The sequence below is a fragment of the Rousettus aegyptiacus genome, unplaced genomic scaffold, assembly GCF_014176215.1.
Source record: "Rousettus aegyptiacus isolate mRouAeg1 unplaced genomic scaffold, mRouAeg1.p scaffold_m13_p_4, whole genome shotgun sequence".
In the NCBI taxonomy this organism is placed as follows: domain Eukaryota; kingdom Metazoa; phylum Chordata; class Mammalia; order Chiroptera; family Pteropodidae; genus Rousettus; species Rousettus aegyptiacus.
Window position 1 is genome coordinate 98241437 of NW_023416307.1, and position 13054 is coordinate 98254490.

At 32.9% G+C, this 13054-nt stretch overlaps 1 protein-coding gene across 2 annotated transcripts in view; it reads left to right on the plus strand.

The window, feature by feature from the left end:
* The window catches only part of AGTR1 (angiotensin II receptor type 1), a 43985-nt gene that overhangs the window by 3309 nt on the left and 27622 nt on the right, over positions 1 to 13054 (plus strand). For both annotated transcript variants that reach the window (XM_016150087.2, XM_016150088.2), the window contains exon 2: positions 5751 to 5835. The gene's annotated coding sequence lies outside the window, so the exon portion shown is untranslated. The remainder of the gene's footprint in view (positions 1 to 5750; positions 5836 to 13054) is intronic.

Consider the following 13054-nt stretch of genomic DNA (forward strand, 5'->3'; position numbering starts at 1 on the left):
TGTATCATTAGTTAGTGGTTACTTTAATGATAAATTTGACGACTGGAAATAGAAAACAGTATATATCTAGAACAGACATGGGAATGACATGTATCATGCTTTTAGCTCCGCTTTTATTAACATTAAAAAGTTATGCTATTTTATTTTGATTATTCTCCCTTCATAGCAGATGGTCACAGGGAAAAAATTCCTTTAAATGTGAAAACCGAAATTGTCTTCCAAAATATTTTACTAACAAAAAATTCGCTACATACTGTAAACACTTTATGACTCCATTATTTTACATTATTCTTATAGCACAATTTAGAAGAGTTTGTTTTCATTTTGTTTGTTTAGTTCTTAAAATAAACACATCGTTTAAATGTCTTAAGTAGAAATAAATGTCTAGAGTCTGCCAGTTATTGTTAGAGTTTCTTATACTGAAGAATACTTTAAATTGAGTTGCTAGTCTCACGCTTAACTTTCTAACATTTACAAGTTTTGAAAATGAGTAAGAAATGGGGGTGCCTTATTTTTCATAACCTGATTGCGCCAGATTCCAATTCTAGATGTCTTTAACATTTTAAATCATAGAATTGATAATTACGTAGTTTGAATCAATAATTATGTGATTTTATGTTTATTGTATAAACATATAAGCTGCTTCATTCTTTACTAAATGATGCTAAAGACTTAGAGTAATGGGTTGAAACACTTTGAATGGTTAACTTCAGTGTAAGAATATTGGAGAATCACATATTTGTAGACAAAGAGTATAATTACTAATTTGCTCTCTAAGTTTTCTTTTGATATTTCCTATTTTTATTAATCCAACCTCCTCTTTTCTGCTTTGGAAAATGAAGAACGAAATGCATCCTATAGATCTGAGTGATATTAAGCCCTGAGGACACACACAGGTAGAAAAATGATCTTTGTCCTAGAGCGATGTTGGTCAAGCTAAGTACATATTTAGATATGGGTCTCTTTAATCATCTCAATGCCACTAGGATGGGAAGCCATTTAAAAACAACTCTTCTGTCCACCTTTCAGACGAGGGGAATGTCTAATGTGGTCACACTGTTTGACTCCGGCCACTCCCATGATGACCACCACATCTTTTCCCTGCCTGTGGGTTTATAACTCCTTTGATAGCATGGACCACATCGCATGCATCCTTGTAGTCTATTACTAAATGTTCCACAAGTCGCTTGCTTGCCTGTTTGTTGTTTTGTTTTGTTTTGTTTTCTGCTAAAGCTATTGGAAATGGTAAATATTTTCAGATCCCCGTATTTTACAAGAGAAATGTTAAAAACCATTTTTTCTAATCTCATTTAAATATATTATCCTGTTCTAATACAGTGACTTAAAATTGATGCTTTAGTTTTACTAATTGGAGAACTAAGTATTAGCATCATTTTTTTAGTCTAAAACTGTAATGGCAAGGGGCAAGTAGAGGAAAGAGTAAAAAAAAAGAGAAAAGAAAAAAAAATTAATGGTTAAAATAGCAAGTCAGTGTTTCTTGAAGTGTTAAAGAACAAGCAAGGCAAACATATTACAATCAGCTGGGGAGCATTTTAAATCTATACATATTGTCTGCACTCTCCTTCCTGCCCCTTCTTCCATTTCCTCTATTGAGAACCGCTGTATCACAAATTAGGAACGACCATCCACAATTACCTCAGGTACCAAGGTCCACAGACCAGCATCATGAACATCACCGAGGGGCTTGTTAAAAATGCAGAATCTCAGACTTGACCTCGACCCATGGAATAAGAATCTGCATTTCAACAATATCCCCAGGTGATTTAAATGCATGACCTGTGCCTTGTTCGAATGATTACTTAGAAGTTTTTTTTTAAATAAATATTTAAAATAAAACTAACAGCACATATAGTGTACCAAACACAACATTCAGCCTTTAAACATGTTTTATTTAATCCTCACACCTCTATAAAATAGTCACTGCTCTATCCTCACTTTGTAGATTGAGATACGAGATAAGTAGCTCATCCAAATGTAGTAACTGGTGGAGTCAAGATTTAAACACAGAAATTCTGATTCCTGTTTTCTTAGTGGCCAGCCTACACTGCTCTACACTAGGCTGCCTGCTTTTTAAAGCCAAGTAACTATTTGAGAATTATTTAAAGTTATAATTTGAAATCAAGTTCTCTTTCCCTCATGGAAAAAACAAGATTTCCATTTTAATTATAACATTTGCCTGTCATATTACCTTTAAGTACAACAATGAAGAATTCTAGAAATGCCTTCTTTAGTTGGGAAATAAATAAAACTGACAGCCCATTATTTAAAACTTAAGGTTCTATATCTCTATTTTTTTCCTATAACAACTAAAATTTTCCATTTTTACCTTTTTCTGTTGACAGTATAAAAATAAATTTCTCTTGTGACTTGAACAAGTCATTTCCTACAGTCATGAATTGTTCAGCATTCCTACTCCAATTACATACTACTCTTTTAGCTTTTAATATAAACACTTATTTACAAGCAATGGTTTATAAAATTGTAGTTGGATATAGTTACTAACCAGTCAATCTGCAAGCAAGTGGTAACTTATTTTAAGACAATGGTTTCACAAATGATTTAGTGTCTGAATGATTTTCCCCAGTGTATGTAGATTCTCTGACAGCTGCCAGTTGGACTCAGCCAACTGTTGTTTTGACAGGGGCTCACTGATGTTGCTCAAAAAATTGAGGTGAGTCAGTCTGGGTTTCTTGTGATCATATTTGAGAGGAGAAGTGTGTCACCAGCACTGAGACAGAATTTCACCAGCTGCTTGGATTTAGAACTTTAGATATGCAGGCAGCACTAGCAGTATATCGCCTAATTTGTAAGTTACTGGTTAAGCTAAAATCAAGGGAAAGGAGTGTCGAAGAGATATCTTTCATATAGCAGGCAGTGTTCCTTAGTTATAATAAATCATAAAATATCAATAATCCTCTATGACCCTTTAGAGCCCTATAGGTCTCACTAAGCCCTAATATTTTTGACTGTGGCTGAATATAATTTGCACCGGGTATTTTTCTAAATAAATCAAAAACAGTGTCACAGCATTTCTTCTAGTAACCTTCATACATTTACAGTTTTAGCATCACATGTACTTTACTTTTGGACCCAAAGTCTTCTCGTTATCCAATTCAAATGCATTTTACAACTTTCTAAATCTATGTGATATGCCACTAAAACAAGAATGTTCCATTAACGCAGCTTTAATAATCTCTCTTTCCGATCAAATGATGTCACTTCATATAAAACACATTTTACCCAGCCCTTAACCTTCACACAATTAATTGCTGCCACTTTATCAGGAATGAAAAAGAATCTGATGTGACTGCTACATAATGATTTCTTAAATGTGCTCTGGCATTTGATCTACTAAGTTAGCAGAATGGATTTTTGAGAGAAACTCAAATCTATTCCTATTCTTTTAAATTCCTATTAGGTTAAACCATATGAGAGAACATTATATAGCCATAATATATTTATATAAAAATATATTTAATATATAATATATTTAAAATATATAATGACAAGAAAAGGTAATCACAAGTGACTAAAGCAATGTATGAAAGATAAATCATGAGTGTGATCCAGTGTGTGTGTATGTATTTGGTAGATTCTTTTCAAGGTGCCATTAAGGTATTACTTGGATCATTAATATTCTAATAAAAATAATTTAGGTATATTAGCACTAATTTGTGAGTAAAATCACTGATATATTTTTAAATGCCTCCATATTTGTAGAACAGATAACAAAGACTAGGAAAAATATGTAACAAATCTTAAAAGCTTTTGAGGATTATTAAGATCAAGGCTAAGATCAAAAGTACTTTTTTTCTTTTTTTCTTTTTTAATGTGCTTTCAGAATGTCCAATAGTGAACCTCTATTACTTTTATACTTCTGACTTTCAGTTTGTCTTGGAAATTCTATTACTTTCCTTCTGACCAAGTCTAGATTTTAGATCTTAAACAATTGTTGTTAACTCTCTGGAGAATGACACTGATAAATCTGACCCTATCTCTAATCTGCCCCGCCACCCAAAGTACGTTAAAGCCTTACAAGAATCCACTGAATTCACACCATAGTGATATTTTACAGGAGAAATCATCTGTGGGAAACTTCTTGTGCTATAACAAAAATTCACCAAAAAATAGGGATAAAAATAGATCCTTCTAATGCCAAAATTCTTTTATACAATAATGCTTTAGGAAAGTTGATGTATGTTGTTTTAAAAAAATAATCTACATATAATCTTGCTGATTAACTATTCAGCTTAAAAAAATTCTTTTAAAAGACCTAAATCCAAAATGAACAAACATTGGTGAATTTGGTTTTATATATATAGCCAAATTTATTTACATATATATATATATATATATATATATATATATATGTATGTATAGTGAAAAACACCATTAAAAAAAAAGTTAAACAGCAACTTGGGAAAGCTATTTACCAAACATTACATGTAAAATGCCAGTTACCTTAATATGATAACATGAGCTCTGTAAAAGGGAAACAATGAACAACAAAACTAAAAAATGAGCAAAGGCCATGACTGGGTAAACAAGTAGAATAACTACATAAAATAAGCAAAAAGAAGCTCATTTTCATTCATAACTAAAGAAATGAAAATCAAAACAAATACATACTTATCCAACAGGAAATAAGATTTGATAAAAGCCAGATTTTTGGTATCATGAATTGTTGTAACTTTTATAAATGACGTTTTACAAGTATCTTTCAAAAATTTAGAGTATACAAACAATTTGCTTCAATAATTATGTTTGGAACTTATTCTACTGATATATTCATATAAGTACATAAATGCATATGTATAAATGTGATCCTTGAAGCATTTTTTTTAAGCAGTCAAAAAGAGAAACAAACAAAAAAAACCCCATTAAGGTCCATTAATGGTGGACTGGTTAAATAAGTTATCATGTATTAGTGCAATGAATATAATACTGTATATAGTCATCAAAAACAAATTAAGTAGATTTACATATACTGACACAAAAAGTTCTGCTAGCCATAGTATTATGTTTAAAAAAAAGCAAAGAGTAGAATAATATGTATAAAATGAAAAAGATGTGTATACACATATTTATATACATGTAAATACACTTTTTAAAGTCCTAGAGGGATACATAAGAAACTATTAGTGTTAAGTATTTCTGGGAAATGGATCCAGAGAGACAATTAGAGAGGGCTAGGAGACATATACTTTTTTATTACACTCATCTGTAACTTGACATTTATATCATATGCATATATTACATCTGTGAAATATAAAAACAGGAAAAGATCTTTTAAAATTATATTTAAAAATTATGGTTCAATAACACTTGTCTAAGCTTTATATGAAAAATAATCATTTATTAAAGTTTTAACTGTAGATTCGCAAGTAAATATATAATTTATAATATTTAATAATTATGTTACAGAAGTGTCTTAGAATAAAATTGTACTGTTTTACCCCAAAATATTCTTTTTCTCCTTCTCTGGTGTGTATGGATGACGGTGTAGGGGAAGATATTGACAGTAAGTAGGAAGAGGATACGATCTCATGACAGAGCCGTTTAGTGCAGCCTAACACTGCATAAGGAAAAATATGTCCCTGATGGAGGTCAGATGATTTCATTCCCTCAAAAAACATGCATAGGATGTAGTCTTAATGCTTCCTCTATAAATTAAAAAATAAAAATCTGACCATATTTAGTGAATCACACTAATCTTTTTTTCTTTCCAGATTTGGTGCATGACACATTGTTCTAAAATGGCTGAGTTCTTGTCTGAATAAGTCACTGAAGCCATCCTAGAAGGTCTGCGTCCAGGTAAATGTCTCACACCTAGAGCATTGTATCTGTCAGTAGTTTTCTGTAATGTGTCAACAGCACAGGTAGCACAAGAAGCCACACATACCGTTGTCTAGTGACAGAAAAAGAGAGCAAAAAAGAAAATTCTAGTCTTACCCCATCCCTTCCAATATATAGCTTAAGAACACATATATATTTATATGATTTTAAATTTAAACAGTTTCAGAATTACCAATATTCATGTATTAATACTAAATCATGTGAGAAATTTGCAATCCCTTGTGACAAGGGTCTCCTTGTGACAGTGGGTGATTGCTCACAGCAGTGCTCTCCATTCTGTACAGCACAGGCCTTTAGGAGAGCCAGGAGGGAAGTGATTGTACTCTCTCATCAGCCACAAAATAGGAGATTTGGCCTTTGTGATGCCCCAGCACTTACTTCCAGAAGCACATAAACCTTAAAACTTGACCTGCTCCCCTTCTGAAAACTCAAATGTCTCAGTCGTATTCTTACTCCAATAAGACGTAGGAAAAATGGCTCTATGAAACTGGAGATAGAGGCACCCTTTCATCCCCATGCAGTCTAGGCCCCTGGTAGGCATGAGTCCTGTGGAGTCACACAGCAGGGCATTGCACTCAGAACCTGAAAGGGCAGCCGGTCACTGCTCTGTCCACCCAACTCCCGTCACGTAGGCTTCTGTGCTATTTTTCATAAAAAGACTCCTAGATTTTCCCAGTTCGCAAGATTTTTTTTTTTTTCCTGAAAAAAAAAACTCAGCTCAGAGAATGAGCCCTTAGCTTCTCACATTAACAGGAGAGACACTCCTTATCCCCTTCAGGGAGAATGAAAAGAGTAGCTTGTCCACTTCTGAATATGTTGTCATTTTATCAAAGAAGAAGGTAGGATAGGTGGTGGGTGGGTAGACAGATGTTGAGGTGATTATTATTTGCTCAGCTGGCAAGTAGAAAACACTTGCTAGAGGGCACTCCACGGTGGTGTTAGGAAACTACTTAGGACTGCTTTAATCTTGTAGACAAAAATAGTAACGTTCCATGGAGTTCTATAACTGGAAATCTTTAAAGGTTTTCTTTTTTTCTTTTTTTCTTTCTTTTTTACTTTTATTTTCTTTCTTTCTTTTTTTTTTTTTTTTTTTTTTTTTTTTTTTTTTTTTTTTTAGTATAGTTAAGCCTAGGAAGCTGAACTGTGCATGTTTTCAGCAAAAATCCAACTCTGGAAAAAGTACATTAAAATATATGTTCTATTTAGGAAAACACTATGACAGGAAGCTTTATTTTTATATCCTAAGAGCACTGACTAGGAGGCGCTCTTTATCTGTAATACCCCATCAGGCTAACAGTGGAAGAAGCAGAACAGTAATCTGGGCTTCCTGCCAGTAATGATTCTCGGACTAGCTGCCCTTTTCCTACGTTTTGGAAGCCCTCAGTTTCTGACTAACATTCACACATTTGTAGCAAAACTTGCAAAATAATTATGACATTTTGCTTACAAATAGTAAAACACTGAAGAAAACATTCTGTAAAACTAAACTTTTCAAACTTTTAAGTTTCAGATGAATAAGCAAAACATGCATGATTCTAAATTTTTGTTTTTATTTTTTATTTTTTTAAGAATTGATGTTTGTTAAAGAACTGATGCTATACCAATTCTGCCACTAACTAGCAACTTTGTGTTTGGTTTGCTATAAGGTAATTTCCAAGGTTCCATCCCAATATGAAGAATACTAAAAGAGTTTTCAGAAGGACCTTCTGAACTTTGTAATATTCCTTTTACCCGACTTAACAATTATACAACTCTGATCTCTCAGTGATTTAGACAGTAATGTGTAAACAGCATTTCAAATCTTATTTTATAGGATCAAAAGATTTTAGGTTGAAATCTACTTATGAAAATTGAGAAAACCTGATTAGGATATTGAAAGAAAATAAAGATCATATTCAGTGGCTTAACATCTGTAGACCTGTGCTGTCAATATGGTTGCTGTTTGCTACATTGGCTATTTAAATTTAGATATGAATTATAATTAAATGAAATTAAAACTTCAGTTCCTCAGTTATACTAGCCACATTTCAAGTGCTCAATAGACACATGTAGTTACTGGCTACTATATTGGACAGCACAGATATAGAACACTTCTATCACAGAAAGTTCTGTTGGACAGTACTGCTATAAACAAATTTAATAAGCAGCATATGTGCATTGGTAAGGAAGTCATATGCTCTCTTAAAATTGTTTGGAAATGTTAAATTATTTTTAAATTTCAATTTCCTCAGGTGTAAGTTATCTGATATGTAGTTCTCACGGGCCTCTTTTTCTTTTCTCTTTCCCATTTATTTTTATATTAAAATATATGGAATTAAGTATTTTATGAAATGACACCTATAGGTCTTCAATATCAAATTCTCTCTCAACCCAGTCAGTAACAGCGGCACTGACATATGTATATTGGTGCACTGAGATGAGCACATACAAAACATTGTGGCCCATGTGGAATCTGCTCAGCTTTGAACATCCTCAGAGGGACCAAACTTCCTATACATTTGGCAAATGGAGCAATATTTTGAAAATATAACCCCAATACCTTAGGTCTTTTGACCAACTAAATAACTAAGTTTCACAACTGCTATACAAAGAATTCTTTTTGAAAAGTGCTGAATGTTTTTTTTAATCAGGCTTATCAAAAAATGTCACCTTCACTAATCAAAAAACTGCTCCATTTGCTTGAACTGTTTTTGGAAACATACAGCGATATCATTTAAGAGAAAACAGTTATAACTATCTAAATACACAGAACAAAAATGTCATCGTGTGAACAAAATATTTTTCTAGAGATGCCTGAAACAAACCATTCAGCATAGAGCCATTTCTTGGGAAATGTAGTCTCATAAGCCTGACTATCATCGGTCTAATTATGTCTAGAAGCATCTAATTTTAATGCAGAATCATCTTGGAGTTCACCTACCTGGAACCTCAGATTATAGAGAAGACACCACTGAAGCCATGAAGGCAGAAGCTTGCCCAGAGCCATGCAGGCCATCCCAGGTTTCCCATCTCTAAGTCCATGCTCTTTCCACTTCATTATGTTATACTCCTAGCATGGGGTTCCAAACTGGCCTACACACTAATCATCTAAGGAGCTTCAAAAAACACTTGATGTTCTGTGTTCTACTCTAGATTTGTGATTTATTTATTTGAGGTACAGCCTGGGCTCTGAAACTTTTAAAATATTCTCAGATGATTCTAATTTGCAGAAATGTTTTGGAACTTGTCAGATAGGACTTATCAGATAGAAGAATTTCAGCCATGTAAATTCCTGCCTTTTTTTAATCAATAATTATAGTTATATTAGTGAATATCATTTTAGGCTGCTCCCAATTGGTAACAGCCTATCCCTAAGGCCCTCTAGTTTACTGTTTCTAATCCACTGTGAGCTTTTACAAATCTGCTAACCAAACCTGTTAAAACTAGATACAAAATAAAAATAAATCTGTGCTGAATGAGAATCAGGTTCCTTCATCTGCATACATTTTGGTATAGTTATTTTAGCATCTTAGATGCCTTTGTCAGTTATAGCCATGTTGGGAAATAGGAAACAGGCAATTTCTTAAATAAATGCTTAACAATTCACCTACCCTACTTGTAGGTATTTACCTAGGAAACAAAAATATATGTTCACACAAAGACCTGAGCATGAATGTTTTTAACAGCTTCATTCATAAGCACCAAAATCTGAAAACAATCCAAACAGCCACCAACAGAGAAATGGAAAAAGAAATTGTGCTCAATCCATACAATAAACTACCACTAGGCAATGAAAAGGAGTGAACTAGGATAACACTAAGAGAAAGAAACAGACAGAAAATGCTACATGCTGTATGATTCTATTTACATGACCTTCTGGAAAAGGCAAAACTATTGAGACAGAAATCAATCGATGACTGTAAAGGACTGGGACTTGGAGGAGGGGACAGACTGCAAGGGAATTTGGGGGGTAATGAAAATATTCGATATATTAACTGTAGTGGTCATTACACAATTGGATACCTTTGTCAAAACTCATCAAACTGTACATCTTGAAAGGGTGAATTTTACTGTGTGTAAATTATACTTCAATAAATCTGACTTTAAAAAATTTTTAAAGTATTTTATGTATTCTTCTAAAGTCAGAGGATCTTGTTTTCTTAAAAATTTTGAAAAGAGATACACATAGTTATATTAAGCTAATATATGGCTGTTGACTTTTTTTTATCTTCATCATTGATAACTCTGAGTAAGAAAAACTAGAAAAGATGTAAGATCATTTTTAAAGGCCCATATTTCTTCCTTACTCTTGATATTCTGTAAGATTTTATTCTTCCTGCAATGATAGATATGTCTCGATTGTCATGACCAAAGCTGATTTATGTATTTTTAGGCAACTGGGGAGAGAATCAAAATAAATGTTAGACCATTTGTTTCTTCTTTTCTTTTTTTATGAAAATGTGCAAGATATTAGAAGTATCCATTTTTATTTTCAAATTATATATGTCACAGATAACAGTAGTATTTAATTTTAATTAACATAATCACCCCTTATTATAATATATTCTTAAAGTTCTTAGTCACTATTTTCCACTAATATAATCTCATTATTAAAACATCAGGCTCAGTTACTTTCCAGTCACTTATACCTAGTAATTCAATTACATTTGGCTCCTGGACTAATAGTTGTGTGTTACACAAGGCAAAAAATTAAAAACAAATTTGCCTTTGAGTCATTGAAGCATCAAGGATTTGAAATAGCCGTATAACTAGCTGTGAGAAAGGCATATAAATATCCAGCCAATATTCCCTTTACACATTTAATAGTATCATTTTTAATGAAATCCTAAATAATAGACGTTAGGACCCAATTTGGAATTGTCAGATAGAAATCGTAATTTTTTTACCAATGAAAAGAGGCAAAATAAACAGCCATTTGTGGGGTGTTTTTTCAACAAAAAGTATAGCTTTTTTATAGTTTACACCAAAAAACTATTATTCACACAGTTTATCTACAGAAACATTGTCTCTAGACTTGAATAATATAGGTAGATAGGCTTAGCACATAACTGACTATATAAGAAACTAAATTATATTACTATTAATATTTTTAATAATTAATGGAGCTCAGAGAATTAGCCTCTAAATTTAGAAGCTCTGTTTTGTTGGCAGGAAGAGCTTTTGACTAGTACCAAAAATGTTGTCATCCTCTCCCTTCAACTAGTTATTCCTTTTAAGACTTTTAAGAAGATTTAGATGTTTGAGAGTAATATTTTAAATTCCAGAAAGGTCTAAGATATCTTAGAAATGTAATAATACAGTGCATACCTGGCATAAGGTAACCAGTTATCTGGAACTAGGACTTTGGCACCTTTCCAGAATTTAAACAAATGCTAGACACCCAGAAAGCCTGGGACAACAGGAACAATGTCAGACCACAAGTCCAAAATCCAATCAGGAGTATCCTTCCTCCTCCTCTCATCCAGGCAAAATAAAAATGCTTCTACACACAGCATGGGCCACTATAGAAAGCAAACAGAGCTGCTGTAAATAAAACCAGGCAGTGCATAAAGAAAGGCAGTGTCTTGACCTGGATGGAGCCCAAACTTTGGCATCTCAGTAATGCTTCCAAATCAAAGAGGAAGAATAAGATGGGTGTTTCCCTGCCTCCTGGTCTCTCTAGTGTAGTCAGTATACAGAGCAGGAGGATAAAGCAACTGTGTGTCTTCCTTAACAATGCAAAGCAAGAAGTCCAACCTGCTTTAACAGTGTGAAAGCCATGCGAATTTGAATCATTGATGAAAACGGCTTCTCATATATTATTCAACTCTAAACCATTAATGAATGCTAGTCTTCATTTTACATAGAGCATGTTTATACACAATCAAACAAATAGGGAACACTGGAAATGGCCCTATGAGAAGTCCTGGACCACAATGAATCAGCTTGGTTTTGGACCAACTGAAATAGTAGTAGCCAAACCTCCCTCTGCCCCCAAATTTCTGCTAGAATTTAGATTTAATTAGATGAATAAATTAAACAAAATAGACCATCTGAATTAAAGAGTGAGAAATACAATATGCACTAATTAAGTGAAAGAAAAGTTATACTACAAATAAAACAATAATTGCCAAATTTAAAAATTTATTTTAGCTTCCTTAATATATATGACCAGCTTAACAGACCTAATTTGACATCTTAAAAGGAAGAGATTTACGTAACCAATTTTGTGATTTCTATCTATCATCTTAGGAGGATGTTTTGGTATCTTAAACTTGGATATTTAATCAATTTTTTAAATTTTTTTAGTTTCTGTGGTATTACCATCCATCATTTCATATTGGTTGAAAAAATACACACACACACACACACACACACACAATCACACATACACATACACACACATATTGCTAAACATCCCAAGAAAAAGTAATTCTGCAATCCTCCTCAGCAATTCATTCTAACAATTAAGAATGCTTAAGCTAAATAGAATAATTCATTTTATAGGAAACTTTTATTCAATATGTATAATTAGTTTTAGTTAACTGTGTTAAGGAAATGTCACAATCAATTAAGTTTGCAATAATCAGATGCAGAAGACCCAAGGGGCTATATCTCTCACAAGAGGGGAAGGTGATATACAATTTAGCTGGAAAGCAAATGTAATTAGATTTGGTCAGTTGAGTATTTCTGTCTGATGTGGAGTCAGGCACATGCCCAAGTGTGTATATAGTTGAAAAGAGGTAGAAAGAAGAATGTGACTTAGGAAATGTCTAATTGGCTGCAAACTGCCAAAGTGAGCCTTTGAAACCAGGTTTTCTTCAGATAGGCCTATGTTTTAAATTTCATTTTCAAATCTGAATGACTTTAGGGTTGTATATGAACTCTCCTACTTATCACAGACTCCTGAACTCCCTAATGCCTTATATTGGGTGCTTCATACATTTATTTAACTGCCCAAACTATCATGACCTAGAAGTTTATTATTGAAAGGGTAAGGGATAAACCTAAAGTTTCTTTTCTCTTACTCTAAAATAGGAATATCAAAAAAAGTTATGACAATAAGAATCCTTCTGAATGAGAATTAAATTAAATACAAGTCATTTCTACTTAGAGCTGTGGTTTGCAACAGATTCTGCTGTGATTCCTTCAATAAGTATTTTTGTTGGACATCTATATGCCAGCCACTGTTCTCAGC